The sequence below is a fragment of the Nicotiana tabacum genome, chromosome 18 (assembly GCF_000715075.1).
Source record: "Nicotiana tabacum cultivar K326 chromosome 18, ASM71507v2, whole genome shotgun sequence".
In the NCBI taxonomy this organism is placed as follows: domain Eukaryota; kingdom Viridiplantae; phylum Streptophyta; class Magnoliopsida; order Solanales; family Solanaceae; genus Nicotiana; species Nicotiana tabacum.
The window spans coordinates 96,758,871-96,767,955 of NC_134097.1; the positions used below are offsets into that span (position 1 = coordinate 96,758,871).

Below are 9,085 nucleotides of genomic sequence, written 5' to 3' on the forward strand. Positions count from 1 at the left end.
GTCTTGCTTTGCAGCCGCCTTTGGCTTCTTTTCACCATTGGCGACGGCAATGATGGCTTTCAAAGCTGGGTCAAACTCCTTATCTTCACTAATCATCCCAATAACTGGCCCATTGTTGTGAGCCGGCAATGGGTTATTAGTCATGTTGGGGATCTTTCATCTTATAACACTACCCTCTTTTGCTCTATTAAGTTTTCGGTTGCCCTTTTGAGAGTCCAATAGTCTTCAGTGTCATGCCCTTCCACTCCTGAATGGTAGGCACATCGAGTATCGTGTTGGTAGGAGGGCAACTCTGGGTTTTGCCTGGTTTAGGGTATGGGTTGCAACAAACCCATTTGGACAAGTTTAGGGAAAAGGCTAGTGTATGATTCACAAATAGGCGTGAAGTTTGTTCTTCTAGGTGGCTCCCGGGCACAGGCATTGTATGGAAAATTATTTTGAGGGGGACAGGGATTATATGGAACTTGGTAAGGAGGGTTATTTCTAGGAAGCGAAGCTTGATTTTGGTTAAACTGTTGTTGTGGCCTAGCGTAGGGCTATGCATTCATCACCACGCAATGTGAGGAGCCATAGCATAAGCCACATCCTGGTGAGGATAATAATGCTGCGGTGTATTTGGAGGGAAGTAACCTCTGGGTTGACGGGGGTTTCTCGAACTTAAAGCCACCATCGCCACTTCTTCTTTCTTCTTTCTATTTGCTATGCCTCCTGATCCGCTTTGGATTGCTTAGGACGTAGCTCTTATAGCAGATTGGCTCAATATATGACCTGTTTTTAGACCATTTTCGATCATCTCCCCAATTTTGATAGCCTTAGCAAACGGCTTTCCCATTGCAGACATTATATTCTGAAAGTAGTCCACTTCTTGGGCTTGTACCAAAACACTGAGCATATCGGTCTCGTCCAGCAGGGGCTTCACCCTGGCTGCTTGTTCGGCCACTTAACAGCATATTCTTGGAAACTTTCCAAAGACTTCTTTTTGAGATTAGGCAGGGGATTTTTGTCTGGAGCTATATCTATGTTGTACTGGAATTGTCTGATGAAATCTCGAGCCAGATCATCCCATATGTGCCAGCGATACATGTCTTGATCCATGTACCACTCAGATGCAATGCCAACTAGACTCTCTCCGAAATACGCCATTAGGAGCTTTTCTTTGCCTAGTATCATGACGCCGCGTGAATCAGATCATCACGTAGTTCAAGGAATCAATGCATTAAATAAATAAACATAATTTTGGGTTTTCTTCAAATTTCATTAAAAATAAAAACTCCTAATCTTTTCTATTACAAATGACTCCATTGTACTTTTCTAGGAATTGAAAACAAAACAGACTCGAAATAGACTCTAAAACTGGAAACTAAAATACAGACTCGAAACGAAAATCAGGAATACATAAGTGCTTTTACTCCAGGGGCCCGTGGGACATCTGTCGGTCTCGCCACGGGCCTATGTGCAAGATCTCCTTGGAGACAATCTATGTCACTCATTATTTGTCGAACAAAAGTCATCACTACGATGAAGAAGGTGGTTCTAGTCATGTCTTCACATTCATGGCATTTCATGACGATGTAGTCAGCAATTGCTCTAACCCTTTCCCTGATGATACCATTCTCTTGGAGCAAACATATTGAGACCTAGCTTCTAGTACTTGGGTGTCGTGATGGCTTTGGCCTTGTAGCTATTGCATATGTTCCTCTAGCTGTGACATTAAAGCATAACAATGTTCCCTCTCTGCTTTAAAGCTCTTTGTTTTTTTGGCTATCTCATTCTCGAGGGTGGTTAGCTTTTTTTTTTCAAGTTTGTGCCTTCTCCATCTTATTTTCTTTTCAATTGCCTGACAAATTCTGCCCGTCCCTCTGCGTTTTTTGCCAACTGTGTCTGGGCTCTTGCCAGACTACCCTTGGATTTTTCCAAATCATCCTCGTACTCGGATATTTTCCTTCTAAGGCCATTTATGAGTCTTTCGTCCGTTCGGCTCCTTTCCTGATTCTCAGCAGCTATCTTCATTTTTTGGATCTGGGCTCGAAGGGCTCTGTTTTTTTGGGCCAACTTCTTCTTTTCCCCTTCATCGACAGTAGCCTGTACACTACTATCAAATTTGAGATCCCTGAGTTGTCCCTTCAATTTGCCTATCTTGGCCCTGTAGCTTGCCTCTTTTGCCAACCAATCCCATTGTTCTTGCGCTCCATTAGTGAACTGCTGGACATGGGGCCTCTTGGCAGGCCGTTCAGGCTCCTGATGGACTTGAAACCTTTTACTGTACCGAACCGTGTAACTAGGCTCTAATTCTCCTTTGGACAAATCCCGCACCTGAGTCTGTGGCTCCAGGAACCGACACTGATGCCAAATACGGCGAACCCTTTCTTCTGCGAATGTCGCTTTTGGGCCTAGTTCGATGACTTGTTGACTCAAATCTTCATCATGAGGGATAGTTTGGTACCAGCCTAGCTGGCGCAGAACCCTGTGTGGAGCATATGGTTGAATACTCCGAAGACCCATCAATAGAAGAAAACACACCTCGGCTGACATGTAAATGACTTCAGTGACCGGGAGCTAACCGAATGTCCACTCGATTTTTCTTAAAGTTAGGGAACTCAAATGCACGAACCATACCTCCGTACCTTCCAGAAACTCATGACCCATCACCCGGTTTTCATGTTCTTCAATGCAGTTACGACCGGTCATATCATATTTCATGTATTCCGGACGATGGTAGAGGTGTTCTTCCATCCAAAGCTATAGAAGCATGTTACAACCCTCAAAGAATTTTCCACCCGCTCGGCAAACGATTAGAGCTCGATAAATCTCCGCCAGGATCATTGGTACAATGGTGCTATTAGCCTTTTTAGTCATGAAGTCGGCTATTCCCACGAGCCCAACTCTATATTTCCATCCTTTCTTGGGCAGATTAAGATACCCAAGAATGCTAATATAAAAGCCAATCCTCGACGTGCTTCCCATTTACCTTTGTTCCCTGAATGAGTTACGCCAGTATCTGGGGTCTCAAAACCGTGGGGATCCCCGTAACGTCGGTACAAGAAGTAGAATGTACAAAATTCCTCGGCCAAATTTTCGTGTTTAACTTCCCGACTGATACTTAGAAGGTCTAGGATTTATGAGGAGTCACCGCTCTAGGTGCCACTGGGTATCTATTTTTGAGATTCCCACTAAGACCGGCATAACATGCTATTTCTTCAAGCGTAGGGGTTAGCTCAAAATCATAAAAATGGAACACATTATGCATCGGGCCCAAAAAGGTATCAAAGCCTCAATTATATCCAGCCTCGGCTTAATCTTCAAAAGACCAATGATACCGCCCAAAGATTTTATCACGGTATCTCTGCTGACTTTCCCTAAATCATTCCATCACATATGGAGTTCTAACGGGATTTCCTCGAGGATTGTGAATGGTTCATTTTTAATAGTGTTCATCCTGCACATTTATTTAAAGTGATTAGTTAAAAGATCATGATGTATTTTGACTAAAGAGAAAATTATCAATTTTTTCAAAATTGCAATTCAAAACAAAAACACCTTTTGCAAATACGGCCCTTCAGCACCTCGGGAAAGAAGATTTTAGGCTTGCGTTTACCAATCGGCCAAAAATTTTAAAAAGGACCATAGGTGGCTATTCTTGCAAAAATAGCCTTCCGGCGTCTTTTTGGGGGACATTTTGGCTACGTAGACAAGAAGGACATCACCTAATTTTATTTATGACAGAATAACAATATTTCATATTTTTTGGATTATTTTTGCAAAAATGGAATTGGACCCGGTGAAGGTTGCCTATGCATCCCACATCTGGTGAGAATTAAACGTTGCGTAGTTCGGGCAGTTTTGACACAATAGAAAAATATCATCATTTTTTTAAACAAAATTCTCTTTCCCCTTTTTTTCAAAATTTCGGCAGAGTTTCGGTATATATTTTTTTTGACACGAGATTTTCTAAGGACGAGTAAATATGCTCTCTCATACCTGAATTTGATTTTACCAATTTTTTTCCCTTATTCTAGAAGCCGGTAAACATGCAATCCGAAGCAAATAAATGTACAGGCAACAAATAAAATGCATCAGGATGGTCTTTTGATCTCGGGTATACCTGTCCTGGACGGACCCAATCCCTGTGTTGAATCCCCAAAGTCAAATGCACGTGATGCAAACAAGCGTTCCTACTAGGGATCCGGCATGAGGTTATGTTATACTAGGTTTAAAAACCTGGGTGTTTTGTTCTAGACTTGGCTTACCCGAGCTGACAGCTCGAGCCTGGGGGGGGGGGGAGGCAGCGTACCGGGAATACAGAAGCTTCACCGGCTTTGCAACTTGTCTGAACATCGTTCTAAAATTGGGATATGACTCTAACAGAAAAGAAGTTACACGAAATGCACACTTCCCAGATGATTTAGAAGACTTAGAGAGAGGAGGGTTTCGTAGCAATTTATATACAATCCAAACAATATCAAAGCGGTAAAAAGCGGCAATTAGCACATTAGGCTCAAACATGTAAAAATCAGATAATGAATAAAGCCCAATATAACAGCTATTCTAAGCTCGAATTCTTAAATCCTGAACCAAATGTTTTGGGTTATGATTCCCTAGCAGAGTCGCCAGAGCTGTCACACCTCCTTTTGTACACCCCGAGGGTATAGGGGAGTTTTTCCAATTAAAGTGACATTATTCGAAATGGGATTATTTTAATTATCATAGTCGTCACTTGGGATAGTTTATTTGGTGTCCCAAGTCACCGGTTTATTTTAAAATCTCAAATCGAGGAAATTTTGATTTTATTTTAAAAGTCTGCGAACCAAAAATTCTAATTAAGGAATTTTGTTAATCCGGGAGAAGGTGTTAGGCATTCCCGGGTTCCATGGTTCTAGCACGGTCGCTTAAACTATTAAAATTGGCCTAATTATCTGATTTACTACATGTTTTAAATCTATTGTGCATTTTTCACTTTATAACCGCTTTTATTTATTTTAAACTGCTTTTAGGATTTATAGAATTCTTTCTTGAACAAGTTACGATTGTCGTACACTTGTTTGTTTTGGAACACGCCGCAAACCACGCTACATGAAATGCACCCGCAATTCGCGGCATGTTTATTTTATTAATATTCGGAGTTGTTACGATCGGGTTACATGAAATGCGCCCCGAATTTGGGAATTAAGTATCACAATTACGTCACGGAAATCGTACCCGTAGCTATGATGATTTATTAATCGCGTCTAAAACGAATTAGTACATGATTTAGTAAACCTAAAATCAGTCATCTCATCATCGTGTTACATTCAATCTTATCATTCAAATTCATTGGAACTAGTTAAGCAACTTACTGTCCATATTAAAACCAAACTATTACACCAATGTAACAATTGTATATAAAAAAAATGATTTAATTCAAACTACAAAGGGAACACCTAGCTATAAAAATAAGGAACAGGCAATCAGTACAAAATTTATTGTCTCCTTTATGACTAATTTTTGGTGATAGCGATCGTATACCGCTCTTTCATTAGTTTAATCCGATAAAGCCATATCAATTTGCAAAAATAATTACCTAGTTAAAAAAATTCATAAGTTAGCACAACTTATGAATCAATTTTTATACATTCACTACATATATATATATATATATATATATATATATATATATATATATATATATATATATATATATATATATATATATATAAAAGGCTAAAATCTGCACATTTAAGTTGACACCTTAAACTAAAGATGACAATGTTACCAACCGCCCCATCTTTTACTCCCCAAATTTCATATACAGCAATTAGCAGAACCCCACATACCATATACAAGTAAAATGTACAAAGGCTATCGTGATACTTATTTACTACTCTTGTGTTTTGTTTACTTATTTACTACTTGTCTCCATCATCGTTCGTTGATTATCTGCCTTTTACCTTAACCTCCTTTTCTTTTTGTATGCAAAACACGAAATCGGCAACTTCAATCTAGACGCAAGTAAAACTCATGGAGCAAGAAAAATAGAGAAGTATCGGCTGATGATGTTACAAAATATAAGAATGAGAGTTCAGGTTACAAGGGCAGATCTAAATTGGAAAACCATTTATGAGCGACAATTAAGTTGACAAAGTTAAAGCCCACTATTCAAATCGTCCGCACCTTTGAGAGGGCAGTTCACAAAACATACATCATGAACCACACATAGACACATCTGAATTTCATAGAAGAATAAAGAAGATGGATTAAAATAAAAATCCTACAAGTTTATAGAGGTATGTACCTAAATGCTTGGGCAACAGTACTCCAAAAAGAAACCAAATGAAAGCAAGAATGAAGGATGGAGATCAACAGAAACAGCACAGCAAAATCGCAACGCAGCAACAATACTCCCACACGTCTACAGATATTGAGATTTAGACAGCAAAGTTGTATTTTCTGTCCTCAAATGCTTGATCTGAGAAAGCATGTCCTTCACAAATCGAGCAGTTTCATTTTGTCAGGCCCCGTACCTGGGGGCGAGACCGGCACCTAGTGCCTCACCTATCCCTGCGTACCAACTTGCAACTAAGGGACTCTGAACATATGATGTCATACTTTAGCCATAGGCCACATTGCAAGATAACTACGAATGCTGACTAAATGTCAATATAAAACTGGGCTGACAAGGCCGTCATAACTATTACAGCTGACAAACCAACCAAATATACATACAACGCCTGCAAGTCCAACATATTGGACTAACTGACAGGATATGTCTACAAGCCTCTACTGATGGATGTACTATGATCGGAACAGCTCCCCGACCTACTCATAACATATATACATATATATACAAGATGTATATAAGGCTCTAAACCTGGAAACTCCGAAAGGCATGGAGCTTACTGATCAAGCTGAACTTGGGCAAAACTTATTGAAGAGGCCTACCCGTCTGTCTGTCTGACCTGCACCCATGAAATGCAGCGCCCCCAAAAAGGGACGCCAGTACGAAATAATGTACTGAGTATGTAAGACAATATACTGAAAGCTGAAATTGAACTGATAATATAATAACTGCAAGTAGCTGGAAGTCAAAAATAATCTGAAGATATGCTTATCTGCTGATACTGACTCAACTCTCTCAATATAGTAAGTAAAATAGTTGTCCAGCCCTATAAGGCTCGGTATATATATAACTGCTCTGCCGTAGTAGGCTCGCTCATAGTCGCTCGACCATACTAGGCTCTGTATCTCGACCAATTGGGCTCGCTCATAAGCGCTCGACCACAGTAGGTTCGGTATATATATATAACTGCTTCGCCGTAGTAGGCTCGCTCATAGGCGCTCGACCATACTAGGCTCTGTATCTCGACCAACTGGGCTCGCTCATAAGTGCTCGACCATAGTAGGCTCGGTATATAACTTACCATCTGATTAGAGGTTGCCCAATAGAGGCCTGCCCATCGATTATAGCTCGATGGTAATGAAAATACTTTAATAATGTATATATAAATTATTTGCTCTCTTGACTAGAAGAAGGAAATACTCAATTGAATATGAAGCCCCGATAAAGAGAATAGTGTAACTTACAGAACTAGAAAAATATACATAAATTCTGGGATAAGGATTTTTCTTTATGCTTCATTTTTCAAACGCGTGTAATTACGAGATCATGTCAAAATGAAAGAAAGGTCTAGCCTTAACATACCTGAGTCGATTCTCTTGACAATCCCTCTAACATACATTAATTGCGACAAAATACGGAACAAATCATATGAAAAGCTTGAAGCAAGTACAAATTCTCGGAAGAAAATGACCCGGAACACTGACGAAACCTAACCCGGCTAGGATAGCAGTGGAACTTGACAAACACCCGAGAAATTGCACAACCAACTTTAGTCAGTACCACACAAATTCCATCACAGAGAACCTTTTTCCAACATTGGCTAATGAATTTTGACTTGGTACCACATGGGAAGCCTCACAAAACAGTATAATATCGTAGTACTGATGCTCATGCTTTCTTATGCAAATTTGCTAGAAAGAAAGAAGAGGTCTTTTAACGTTGAAGAATTATCCCTTATTAACTTTTGAGGCACTGCTCACAAAAGCATTTCTTATAAGTAAAAAAATGATAGCTATCCACATTTACGTGGTGAACTCATTAGTTCTCTAGAGATCTCAATTAGTATAGTCGACTGTCCTAGCCTTGCCACCTTTCCCTTCAATTCATGAGTCACACTCTTGGCATGGAAGGGCTGCCACGTAATTCCCTTGTTGGGATTTAAACTTTATCCAATAATCAATTAGGTAATATCCCGCTACTCGATAATTAATCAATTACCCGTATAATTAAGAATTGTCTCAAATTAATTAAATTTTTTTTTATTCTTAATACGCTTTATACACCTCACTAACATGTTCACGCGGTACCATATAAAATTAATATATACACTATTATTTCTTTAAAATATCCATGTAAAAATACATATATTTCTCAACTTATAATTTTCTAATCTCATATAAAGAGTAAAATTTTCGTACGCTTAATTCTTAAAATGGTAAAATGTTAACTTCTTTTCTTGTGAGAAAATAATTTATATTTTTACAATAAAGAAAATCTCATAAACTTTCTCATATTATGAGTATAATTTAAAACATATTCAAAAGTTGTAATATTAATAAAAATATAAAATTATATCTTTCAAACTACTTTTTTTTCTCTATAAAAATATTCCACTCAAAATACCATATCAAATATATATATCCTTTTCGGTCTTTATTATTCCTATTTTTTGTAGTCCTGTTTTAAAATTGTATAATTTTAACAGAATAATACTCTAATAGTATTACTTTTAGAAATTAATAAAAAGCTAGATAAAATTATTAAAGAAAAGGAGATAAAGACTGAAATCCTAAAAGTAGACGATTTAATGGAACAATTAAAAAGAGTTGAAATACCACCGCAAAAAAATAAAATTAAAATAAGAAAACCACAAAAATGGACATTTTTCCAGGTGGGTCAAGAACAACAAACCAAGAGAGATCACGAATAAGTTTTTCAGATAATAGAATAGGTAATAATATGTTAGCTAGAATTCTAACTAGAAAAAAGACA

At 38.4% G+C, this 9,085-nt stretch overlaps 1 long non-coding RNA gene across 1 annotated transcript; it reads right to left on the reverse strand.

Moving 5' to 3' along the window:
• Nucleotides 1-6,230: 6,230 nt before the first annotated feature.
• On the reverse strand, nucleotides 6,231-8,134 carry LOC142172944 (uncharacterized). Its single transcript, XR_012702200.1, has 2 exons — nucleotides 7,676-8,134; nucleotides 6,231-6,932 (listed from the first exon to the last, which is right to left on the reverse strand). It is a non-coding gene; the product is annotated as an uncharacterized LOC142172944 (long non-coding RNA).
• Between the last annotated feature and the right edge of the window lie 951 nt (nucleotides 8,135-9,085).